Source organism: Hipposideros armiger, unplaced genomic scaffold (genome assembly GCF_001890085.2).
Source record: "Hipposideros armiger isolate ML-2016 unplaced genomic scaffold, ASM189008v1 scaffold_383, whole genome shotgun sequence".
NCBI classification, from domain to species: Eukaryota; Metazoa; Chordata; class Mammalia; order Chiroptera; family Hipposideridae; genus Hipposideros; species Hipposideros armiger.
In genome coordinates this window covers 801,248-813,544 of record NW_017731733.1, presented here as the reverse complement: position 1 = coordinate 813,544, position 12,297 = coordinate 801,248, and the positions used below count along the sequence as shown (strand labels likewise).

The 12,297-nt window shown below is 39.7% G+C and overlaps 1 protein-coding gene across 1 annotated transcript in view; it reads left to right on the top strand.

Moving 5' to 3' along the window:
• The window catches only part of TMEM236 (transmembrane protein 236), a 30,202-nt gene that overhangs the window by 17,161 nt on the left and 744 nt on the right, over positions 1-12,297 (top strand). The gene's annotated exons all lie outside the window — the stretch shown is intronic.

The window sequence follows — 12,297 nt, the reverse complement described above, 5'->3', positions numbered from 1 at the left end:
TTCTCCTCAATCGTCGTTCTTGTGCACAAACAATCTGGCGTGCCGTTTTCCTACCACTCCTGCTCCACTCTTTGCTCCAAACACTCCCAGTACTGCTGCTGCTCACCTCTGGGATGTCTGCTTGATGTTCTGCTGGGGCTTGGCACTGACTTTCTTTTTTTCTGCCAGCTGGAATAGTGGCTTCCTTCCACCGAGTTCTACTTTTCTAGAGAGGCCCCCAACAGAGTAATGGCATCGCTATTTTCATGAGGAAACATAAGCCTTTTATCCCCAGAATGCTTAGGTACCAACAGATGGGCTGGGCTTTCATGATTCCAAGTAATGCCATTCTGTTCACCTGGAAACCACCATTTCCTCTTCTCCCATTAGATCCTGTGCTTTCTTTTGAGGGAGCTTTATTCCATGGGACCTCATGGTTTCTTCTTACACCAGCCTTACTTAGAGATCATGGTCACTGTTAGATTTCTTTTCCTGCCCCAGCCTAGATTCCTTAACCCCCATATAAACCAGTGAATAGAAACACACATTAAAGAAGCCCATGGTTAGGGTGCAAATTTTTAGTCCTACCTGCAGCACTCATTGGAATAGCCTGAGTCCTGCTCAGACACCATGTTATTGCTGGTATAATAGAGCATAAAGTACTTTGGAGCCTCAGAGAAAGGAAAACTTCATTTTATCTAAGGTGTTAGGTGTACATGTAATACATGGGCATGCTTGGGTAGTAAAAATAACTTCAGCTGGATTTCACACGCTGAGTCCACAAACCTATGGCTCGAATGGAAGTTGCTTTCTTAACACCAGCTATTGTTTGTTTCCAAATTGTCAATTTGGAAGCCTACAAAGCTACTGCAGGAGCTACTCTAAAAAATTTTTGGATGTCCCAATTCCTACTGGAACCAGAGCAACACCATTTTTGTTTGTTTAGGAGTGAGTATTTTATGTAAGATTTCACTTGAAAAAGTGGTTCTCCTGCTAATGTCTGAAAACCATTCATCTAAGATCTCATTTAGAGTCATAACTGTACCTATTTCTAGGGCAGTATTATGACTCAGGTGGTGGCCAATTCTCCACCTCTCCAGCCCTGGCTCCCCGGGAATAATGACACTGCACCATCTACAGACAAAGTGTACCCTCATCCAAAGTCTTGTGACTGCTGCTGCAGTGGGATTTAATGCAATACAGTACAATACAACACAGCACCATGCCACGCCACGCCACGCCACGCCATATCATGCCATGCCACACCCCACACTCCACCCCCCCATCCCACACCACACCACACCACAGCACACCACATCGCACCGCACCGCACCACACCACACCACACCACACCACACCACACCACACCACACCACACCACACCACACAATACAACTTTGCAGGCTTGTGGCCCAACACATACAAAAAAACAGATAACTTTTTGAACATTCCATTTTGAATTGTTTTATTTCTAATGTTTTCTGTTTTTCCAAAATAGCACACATTCATTTAAAAAGGTTGTCAAATAGGCCTTTTGAGCTCCTTCTTTTGCTCAGCCCGCTCCAAACTCTTTGGAGTGTACTCTCTCTTCTAATATGGCCTTGAGCCATTCTCTAAAAAGGCTGTCAAATAGACATCAGTCAAATAGAAGAAAATGGAAATCAGCCATATTCCTACACTCCAGAGGTTTGTTAACTGATAGCATCTTGATGGGCATTTTTCAGTTAAGAACACCTATTTTGTAACAGCCTTTTTTCTTAACACTGTCTTGTGGGTATCGTTCTTATTATTACGTCTTTTTCTGCTGTATCATTCTTATTGGTTGCATAGTAATACATTATATTAATGAACTATGATTTATTAATTAATACTACAGTTGGTATAAGGCTGGTGCAGGTGGTCTGTGTTTAAGGGGAGCCTGTGCTGTGTATGAGAGTCAGAAGCCATTCTGCGAGGTGACTCGCCAAGCAGAGGCTGGGGACAGAGAGAGTTATGTTAACAGCAGCTATGCCACTGGACAACAGCCGAATGATATCAGGATGATGACCACAGAGTGTCCTCAGAAGACCCTGAGCACCTGCACATGCCCGGACTCCTAGGCAACAATGCTTGCCAGAAGAGAGGGACTATTATGGACTGGCTGCACATGCAGACAAATACAGAGAGGGTCGTGGGGGGAGGGGGGGATTTTACAATCAGGGTGACAAGATAATTTGGCTACATTAGGGATATCTGCACAGTCAGAGACGACTAGAGGTGAGATCAACAGGCTATTTGAGTAGAAAACATCAGAGCTCTGTAGATGGTTTCCACTATCACATCAGTAAAAGGTGCCAGATATGATGTTGGCAGTGTAAGGTTTTCAAATAAATCTGCTAGCAATGGCCCTAGTCCAGTTCCTTCTGTGTAGTCTCTTTAATATCCAGAGACTTGGACCAAATACTGCCAGACCTGAACAGCATAGATGTTTATTTCTTTAGGGTAAATGCCTAGATGTACAATTTCTGGCTTGAAGTATGTGCCAAGTTTTCATGTTTTTTGATATGTATCAATCAATCAGTGGCTTCCTCTAAAGAATGCCCTAATCTACCCTCTAAACAGCAGTGTAAGAAAATGTCTGTTTCTCCTCAACCTTGTAACATTAATTTATTCCTTTTCATTTTTGCCAATTTCACAGGCAAAAATAGTGTCTTATTGTTTTAATAATTCACTTAAAGAAGTGGCTGTACTGAACATTTTCTCATAGGCATATTGGCTATTTGTAATTTTAAAAAATCATATAGATATATCCTTGATCTGTTTTTCTTGTTTTTCTGTTGACATGTCCGTTCTTTTTTTTTAACTACCTATTCATGAGTTCTGTAAATAGTAAAGATGTTAAGCTTTGTCTATCATAAATGTATCACATATTTATGAGTTATTTGCCTTTTTAATTTCGCTATAGTGATTTTGTATAGGAGATTTTAAATTTTGATATAGTACAATCTATCAACATTTTTTTTAGGCACTCTGTCTTTGGCGTTATGCGTAAAAGCCTTTTATTTTTTCACTTCAAGACAATATATTTACCAATTATTTTCATAGTTGTTATAGAGGTCTCAAAAAAACTTTACATTTAAATATTTAGTGAAGAAATTGGATTGTCTGTAGAGTACAAACTTGTTAATTTATAGGAAACTAGTAAATATGATAATCAGTATATTCATTTACTTGATCTAACAAAGCTTTCAGGCTCCTGACTCTACTGTATTTCTGTCCATTTCTCCTGATATTTCCAACATATAAAAAATATTTAATAGGGTGCTTTAAAAATATCAATGCCAATCATTACCACACCAGATAATTGAATCACGATCTCTGGTGATGGGATCCTGATTTTTAAATGTAGATTTTAAAAAAGAAAACCTCATTAAGTTCTTATTTATATCCCCAGTTAAAAGCAAAAGTGGTTCTCACTTTTGGCTGCACAATTAGAATCACCTAAGGGGCTTTAACATTTTTTTACTCCCAGACTGCAGCCCCAGATAATTAAATCATAATTTTTTTTGGGGGGGGGGAGAGGTGGGATTCAGGCACTAGTAATTTTTAAAGCCCCCCAGGTGATTCACTCTTGTGAAATGTGATTGGAATAGATGGGTAGAAAGAAAGCAGGGCAATTTACACCTGATAATGCCTCCATGTCTTTGTGAATTAGGAAGCCAAGTTATGTGCTGAGAGCAATGGTGGTGAATGAAAGGGAGAGAATCTGTAACAAATAGGCAAGGTTTGGAGTCACCGCTGTGGGGGCTGGAAACAGTAGGTCAGGGCCACGGAGATGGATGGATGAGCGATGCTTAGGGTACAGCCCAGGTGGAAACCAGGAATTTGTCCTGGGTCCAATCGAGATTATGTGATTTTTCTTCAGTGATAGTCAGAAATCTGGGTATTGACGGTAGGACTGATCCAGGTTGGGAGTTTTTAGAGCAGGAACGGAGAAAAGGATCTGTTACTTCTTCTTCTTATTGACTTACCAAACATAATTTCTTAAAATGAATGGTAAGGATGATTTTTCTTGAACATCTAAGCTATTTCCAGTGAATCACCGGCCACCTGTCAACATATATGCAGAGGGCTCTTACCTGCAGGTACCCACCAGAGGGGTCTTTTCAAAGTACATAGGGAGAACTCTACCTCCTGGTCAGTATATCAGAGGACAGTTGCACCTCAGCATAGATGATTATGTCTTTACGTTCGATGCCTAGATGGGCAATTTCTGGCTCAAAGTATAGGCAAGATTGCACAGAAGGTAAAAGAAAAAAAAGGGACACTAATTTTCACTGAAGAAAATGAATGGCAGTATGAGTTCCCCTTTGTTTCTTTTTAAGAAAAAGCTTATGATACAGCCTGAGCCCAGTGTGTGAGCTGAGCTTCCTTAGCGTGTTTTGCAATGTGTTTAGGGAGCGCGTATGAGGAACACTGTGTGCCGAGCCATGCCAAGGAGGGGGGGATGGGAATTTCCTTTCATGCCCTCCCTTTGCTATTTAAAAGAGGGAAGTTTCAGGAAACTATGTCAGTTTAGGCTGTTTTCCCCCTTTCTCAAGAAATAAGCAGTCATTTACCAGCCTGCCGTGAGAGAAGGCTAGAATTTCTGATTTGTGCCTTGTAATGAAGTAGAGCTGTTAGGATGAGGTCAGTGTGGATTGGGCCACACTGGGATACTGCAGTGACCCAAAAAGACAGAGGACACCCAGATCTGTCAAGTTATGAACTAGGGCTCCCTTTCAGTAGGGCAGCTTTACATGGCTTTGACAATGTGGCATTTAATTGTCCATTTTTTCCTACATGGGAAAAATTATGAACAATTTTAGTATGTAAAGTGAGATTTTTGAGAGTTGCAAGATATTTTTAAAATAGATATTTCAGAGACTGATAGGAGTAAGGGAACATAAAACAATGCAACACGCATTACTTTATAATATCAAGCCTTGTTCTCCATATCAATATTAACCAACAGAAGTTTATGGCCCCAGTTTGAAATTAAAGGCATAGATCATTGATTTTCTTCCTTTTTCATTTTTTAATTAAAATTTATTTGGGGTGACAATGGTTATTAGTAAAATTACATAGTTGTACAATTCTGTAATACATCATCTATGTATCACATTGTGCGTTCACCACCCAGAGTCAGTTCTCCTTCCATCACCATATATTTCACCCCTTTACCCTCATCTACCACCCCCTCTCCCCTTACCCTCTGGTAACCACTAAACTGTTGTCTGTGTCTATGAGTTTTTGTTTCTTTGTTTGTTTGTCTTGTTCCTTTGTTGCTTTCAGTTTTACATGATTTTCAATATCTAGATTTTCTTGTCTAGGACTGAAGAAAGTGAAATCGGTTCTTGAGCTGACAATGTCTGCTCAAGACAGTGTGCAGACATTGTTGGTCTATTTTTTTGTTTGTTAGTTTTAAGTGGTGTGTGTATTAACAGTGGGCTCCTATGTATAGGAGCGCCACCCTGCTACCCAATGCTATTTTAGAGCCCCAAGCCCCCCTATTTCTGGGTGTGATGGGGTTTTCAAAGGTTGCTTCCTATGAACTCACAAATGCCTTCTTCTCGGAATGACACGTGGGTACTTTTGTCTCCTGACTGGTGACCCCTGATGTTGCCAACTGTCTGGGAAGTCTTGCAATGCCTTGAACCATGGCTGCTGCTGTTGGTGCCACCTCCCGTCCATGTCTGCCCAAGCCCTGCTGGGCTATGCCAGTGCCACGCCACACTGGCATGCCCTGCTGGGCTCAAAGCCATATGACGTCTTTTCTTACCGGTGAGCTAGGTTGCCCTTTTAGGAGCTCCTAGCTGCGGTTCTTAACCTGTGGGTCGTGACCCCTTTGGGGGTCAAACGACCCTTTCACAGGGGTCGCCTAAGACCATTGGAAAACAAAAAGATATTTACTTTCTAATTCATAACAGTAGCAAAATTACAGTTATAGAGTAGCAACAAAAATAATTGTATGGTTGGGGGTCACCACAACATGAGGAACTGTATTAAGGGGTCACGGCATTAGGAAGGTTGAGAACCGCTGTCCTAGAGTCTTCTGGAGCTTGTTAGCCAAATCAGTCCTATGGCCTTGCTTACAGGGCTCTAGGCTCCAGGCCAAAGGGCCATCTGAGTAGCAGTCCCTGTCAGGGCTCCCAACTCCTGCTTCCTGTTGACTTGGGGGGTGGGGTGGGTGGAAATGGGGGCGGGGTGTTGTTATTCGGTCTGCTTTTTATGTGTTAGCTTCCTTGTCTCCTTGCATATTTCCCCCCCAGGATGCCCATTGCTCACTCCTGCCAATAGACTCCAGACAGGAATTCCTCCTGTCTTTCATTCATCAAATCTTCATGGAGAGCCTGTTCCATGCCAGGCACTCCGCTCGGGGCTGGGGGTGCCGTGGTGAGTGAAAACAGGCTGAGTTCTCCCCCTTTCCTGGAGCTCACGGCCTAGTGGGCAGAACAGCACCTCAATAAACGACACTAACAAATACATATAATTAAAGCTGAGGGACATGCTCTAAAGGCAGCTTATCAGCTCATTCCTGCTTGTGGCCATTTTTTTGTCACTCAGCTTGAATTCATGCTCGGGTTCCTAGCTCTCATCTGTATCTAAGCACTTACTAGCAGAGACATATCAAACCATTTCAAAGCCTAGAAATATTTATATTTGGAAATAAGATAAGTATATGCTTTTCAACATTTTCCCTTACATTTATGTGTTACTTAGATATAGTCACTATTATATATAATATATTATTTTTATATATATTATCTATTCCATCAATACATATTGTATATTATCTATGATAGTAATACATACATCATAATATGTATATATAATTATATTAATACATAATTAATATAATTATTAGTTATTATATATTTTTGTATTTACAGATATAAATATATAAAATAAATTTTCTATTTCTATATTGTAAATTAAATCACATTCTTTCATCTAAACACATATCAGCTAGGGAGTAAGGCCAGTAGATCCCAAATAAAAAGCTGAAGATTAGAAAATTTAGGTTAGAAAGTTTTCTCAGACAGTCTTCAAAAATGGAATATTTTTAAATCAATAATATTATCAGTTTTTAGCAATTATTGTCCAGTGTTAGATGTGTCTACAATTTCACATTGCCTAAGCGCTAGAAGTAATACATTTATTTATTTTCAGATGTATGCAGTGTGGGGCAGGGAACTAGAACAGTCTTAGGGCTTTTGAATTTACCAGATAACAATGTAATGCCTTTCTTAAAAGTTGCCACAACTATGTTCCAGCTGAAAATGTACTCCCTGGGCTTTTCCATAGCTGATGATGGGGTAAATATTTGTCTTGAATTCGTTAGTATTATTATTTATCACGACTTGGTGAAAACGTGCGTGCAGTTTTGAGCACAGGCAGCAGTGTGCTGGTCAGTGTTTGAACAAGTGTCTCTCTAGGCAAGAAAAAGCCCTGATTTGTAGAACTTGCTATTTTTTCTGCTATGAGTGCCAGTTTCAAGCTACCAAGGTGATGTCACTAAATGCATGGAATTGGGAAGAGATGCATATGGTAGGCTCTTGTTAGCAAGCTGTCTCTGCATACAGGGCATATCTGCAAGGAGGCATTTTTCTTTGTGATGGGAACAGGCAAATATGAGAAGTGAACTCATGAACTTAGTAAGGCTCTGTAGTGTGACACTATTTCTCAAACTTTTTGACCTTCCTGGATGTATGGGATACTGGGTAACAGAGTAACTATAACCCAAGTTTAGCAAGCTAATCACCCTTACTAGTTACTGCATTCTGATATTTTCTATTCTATGCAAATTCGTTTGAAACAGTAAATGGTTTAGTGATTTCTACTTTTTATTTAACTTACATATGGCTGTTTCTATGTGTCGGGCACTATTTTAAATGCTTTATAAATATTGACTGCATCCTTCATCATAACCATCCTGTGAAGAAGGGGCTGGGTTCTGCATTTATTACTTGGGAGTGATATTGCTTGCCTTCCAGACCTCAGATATGCTCATCAAAGGAAACAAACTATACATAGTACAGTGATTTTAATCAATGGATAGTGTCAGAATAACAATGTTTACAATTTGCCCTGGTATCTATTTTAATATATTACCTTTTCCTCTTATTCTCTGAGTACTATGATTAAAAGTGCTTAGTGTGCTTAATATGCTTTTTGAAAAAATTTATTAAGACTGTTAATTTTCTTCTTTCCCAGATTTTTTTTTTTAGTCTGTTATGTCTAAGTAATTAGCATTTCACTTTCCCTGGAATATTTTTCTCTCTGGGAAAATTGATTTTAGGGACTGTTAACTAAGACTAACCAGACTTTTTCTGAATAATAGTATAATTTGATCTTCTAGTGGCTGTGAATTGAGTCACCATTTCATTTCTCATTGGCCTCAAGAGCCTCTTTGCTGATGTCTCCATGACCTCTGGCTCCTGTGCCTTACATTCTCCTCATCTTCAGCAGCTTTTCATGGATCTCAGAATAAAGTCCAAAACCTGTATCGTGGCCCATAAGGTTTTACATAGCCCTGGCTGTGCCACAGACAGTGTGTCTAGTGGTTAAGGGTTTGAGGCTCATGTTCTGGTCTCCTTGCTAGCTGTGTGACCATGACCTAATTCATTCCTACTTACTCTTCATGTCGCTGCTTAACTGTCACTTCTCAGACAAGCCTTCCTGACACCCCCCCCCCCATCTAATTCAGAGCCCCTGTTAGAATCTCTCATCACAGAATTTACCTTCCTTTTAAAGCCCTGCCACATCTGTCCTTCTAAATTTATCAATGTGATCGCAGGAGAGAGTGGTGAAAGCAGAGACTGTTTCCACATTGTTTGCTATATCATTCTCAATGCCCAGCCTAAGCTGGGCGCCACACTCTAAAAGCTGTCTGTTCATATCAGTTGGGAGCCTAAATAGGACATTTTTAGTATCATCTTCATTCCTGTCTTGTGTTCAGTTGTCCTTCTTTGTGATTATTTTTTTCTCTCTTTTTATTTAAATAACTTTTGTTGCTTTTCCTTTTTGCAGGAGGAACACATGCTCACTCTAGAAAATTCCTCACCACTGATTTATTATGTTGTAGTTACGGTTTCCCTGGAAGCTATCTAAAACTTCTGGGGAACAAGTTAGAGATAAAAATACATTAATATAAAAAACAAGTAAAATAGGTATGCGTTACCTACTGAGACACTTATCAAAATTACATTTCCTTCATTATTTAGCTTGCACTGTGAAGATAAAAATTTGTTTTGGCAACGGGCATCAGATGTGGGGAACGACACAGAACAACTGCTATTTTTACTTTTTATAGGGCAATGAGAACCGCCAAGGAAGTGACTAAATCTCTTTCTTCATGCTTATGTCTTTTAAACACACATAAACATTGTTTTACCCAAATAGGACACTAACAGCTAACAACAATAACAAAAAGAATTCCAGCTGTAAGTGGACATTTTAAAAATAATTTAGAGGGAAGCTAATCATGGAGCCAAAGGGAATAGTATTAAGTACACGAAAAGTTCCATTGCCCGGGGATAAATTTGCTGGTCCATTCTAATGACTAAACAATTTCTCTCTTGCTTTTTTTTCCCTAAAAATTAAATTTATTGGGTGACGTGGGTTAATAAGATTGTATAAATCCCGAGTGTACAATTCTATAATACGTCATCTATATATAGCGTGTTCACCACAGTCAGTTCACCCAGAGTCAGTTCTCCTTCCATCGCCATATATTTGACCCCTTTTACCCTCTTCAACTTCCCCCTTCCCTTTCCCCCCTTCTGGTAACCACCGTACTGTTATCTCTGTGTGTGAGGTCTTTTTTGTTTGTTTGTTTGTTTTGTTTGTTTTTACAATTTCTTGACTTCTTCCACTTCACCTTGCCCTCTGAGAGGCCTGCAGAGCTTTCCAGCTGATAGTTCCAGTGTTTCTCACTTGAGAAAAGGATAATAGAGTCCCTGGACCCCAAAACCTAAACTAGTTTCTATTGAGCTGTGGAGAGATATGAAGATGTGAGCACTGATTTCATCAAATACACATGGATTGGGGCCTTAACATTTCATTAAAAACGAACTGTAGCTAAGAATTCATTGTACATCCCTCAGCTCTTATCTACAGATGTTAAGATTCTTACTGACTGTTTAAAAGTGTTCATGTGCCACTTCTTAGCTTGCCACTTCCTGGCATTGAAACAGTGCTGAATGGGCAATCATCTTCAAAAGCCTGAATTATGCGCTGTGTTCTTCATGATGAAAAAGGAATTTGGATTTTCATTCTAATAGCTTTATCCACTAAGAGAGGTGATGGAGAGTTCTCTAGGACATGACATACTCTAAGAAACACTTTTTTTTTTTTTAAGATTTTTATTGGGGAATTGGGGGAAGGGGAACAGACAAGTTGCTGTCCTTTTGTTCTTCAGTCTAGTTGTGGAGGATGTTGCTTCACTGGCCCAAGTTGGCACCATCATTGCGCTCTTCCCGGGCGAGGCAGTTCAGTCGCCGGCTTCTGGACGGCCGCTCATGACGGCTGCTGGCCGCTCACGCTGGCTGCTGGCTACACACCATAGATCATGGCAACCCACCTGCCGTGGCCGGCGACTCACGGCAGCCCAGCTCCAGGTTGAGCTGTTGTTCAGCATTTTAGCTGCAGAGGGCAGTGTCACTGGCCCTCATATGTGGGATCCGAACCGGGGCCCTCTGGCATCCCAAGCCAGCTCTTAACCAATGCGCCACTCGGCCGGCCCAAGAAACACATTTTTATATTGATTTTTTTTTTTTGCAAAATAGGAAATATAATTAATGCCGGTGAGCATCTGAGTTTAAAAGAGATGATTTTATTCATCTTAAAATAATAATACTTAGTATATAATTTTCTCTATTACTTGAGTATTATTTATTAAAATGATACGCATTCATGGCACTGTGACATTAAAGGTTGTTAAAGACGTTTCCAAGGGTCACGGGTCTTACCATTTGCTTATGAATGATTCATATCAGAAATAAGTAATATTTCATCGAGAATTTAGATTATCTTTTTAGTTTATTAATATACTCAACTCACTTTAAAATTTTAAAGTATAAGTTTAATTGTATAAAAGTAAAACTGAGATTTGCCATTTAAACATCTATTTACAGTAATCAAACAGTCATTAATCATAACAACTTATTTATTTTTAAATGTTTTTACTTCAGCTCAATATAGCTCGACACATTTTTATTGCTTTTTGTGTTTAACTTTTCCAGTTGTTCAATCTAATGACTCCCTTTAAATTTTGTCTTATCAAGTAATAAGACAGGTCAGCATGTTCACTGAGTAGACTTTGTCAAGTCCTGATAAATTCTTAACAATAAAAATGGTGCTTAAGTGGATAAATGCTTGAAAAATAACGTGCTGTACCTTTTTCATGTATAAAAGCCATACCATCAACATTGTTAGTAAGTTGTGAGGTTTGCAGATTTCCTCATAATTCTCCTACCTCAACATCCATGTGTATACAAACACACACACTCCCTCCCTCTCTCTCTCTCTCTCTCTCTCTCTCTCTCTCTCTCTCTCTCTCTCTCTCTCTCTTTCTGTCTCTCTCACACACACAATGTGATGTTGATGAAAAGATGCTCTACTCATTCAGATGACTGGTGGGTTGAACCACGCATAGCCATGTGACCACAGATACCTTGCCTTAGTCTAACCAATTGCACTGACCAGTTCAACAACTTTGGGAGGGAAGAAGAGCTTCAGAATTTGGATTCAGAGTGCCACCCATCACTAAGACTTCCTCCTGGATAAATACATTCTCTCTTAGCACCAAACTCCAAGCCTGGGGATCTGGATTGTAGTGATTCCTGTAGGCCTCTGGTAAAAGTGATAAGATTGGACCGTTGTACTTTGCTTTGACTGTTGGACTACATTCATTTGACTTTATGATATTTGCATGTTTTAAAATTAGCACATGACATATTGCCTCTAGATGAATAATAGTAGCCATAAAGTTAAGAGATTGTATTGGGGCCAAACAAGTCTGGGGGTGAATTCAAGCTCTTCCCAGTACTGTCTTTGAATTTGGGTGTCACTTTGCCTCTTGGGCACCAGTTTCCATGTTTATAAAATGGGCTAGTAATCTCTATTTCTCAACTTTTTCTGAGGATTAAATGAGATAATGTGTAAAAGTGCTTAGCTCAGTAACCAATAATGGCTATTACTATGAAATGGTAAAAATGATTTAGGATCAAAAATACAAAGACATGAAGAACCTTCTCTGCCTCTGTTTTTTGTTTGTTTGTTTCCAGTATGCTACCC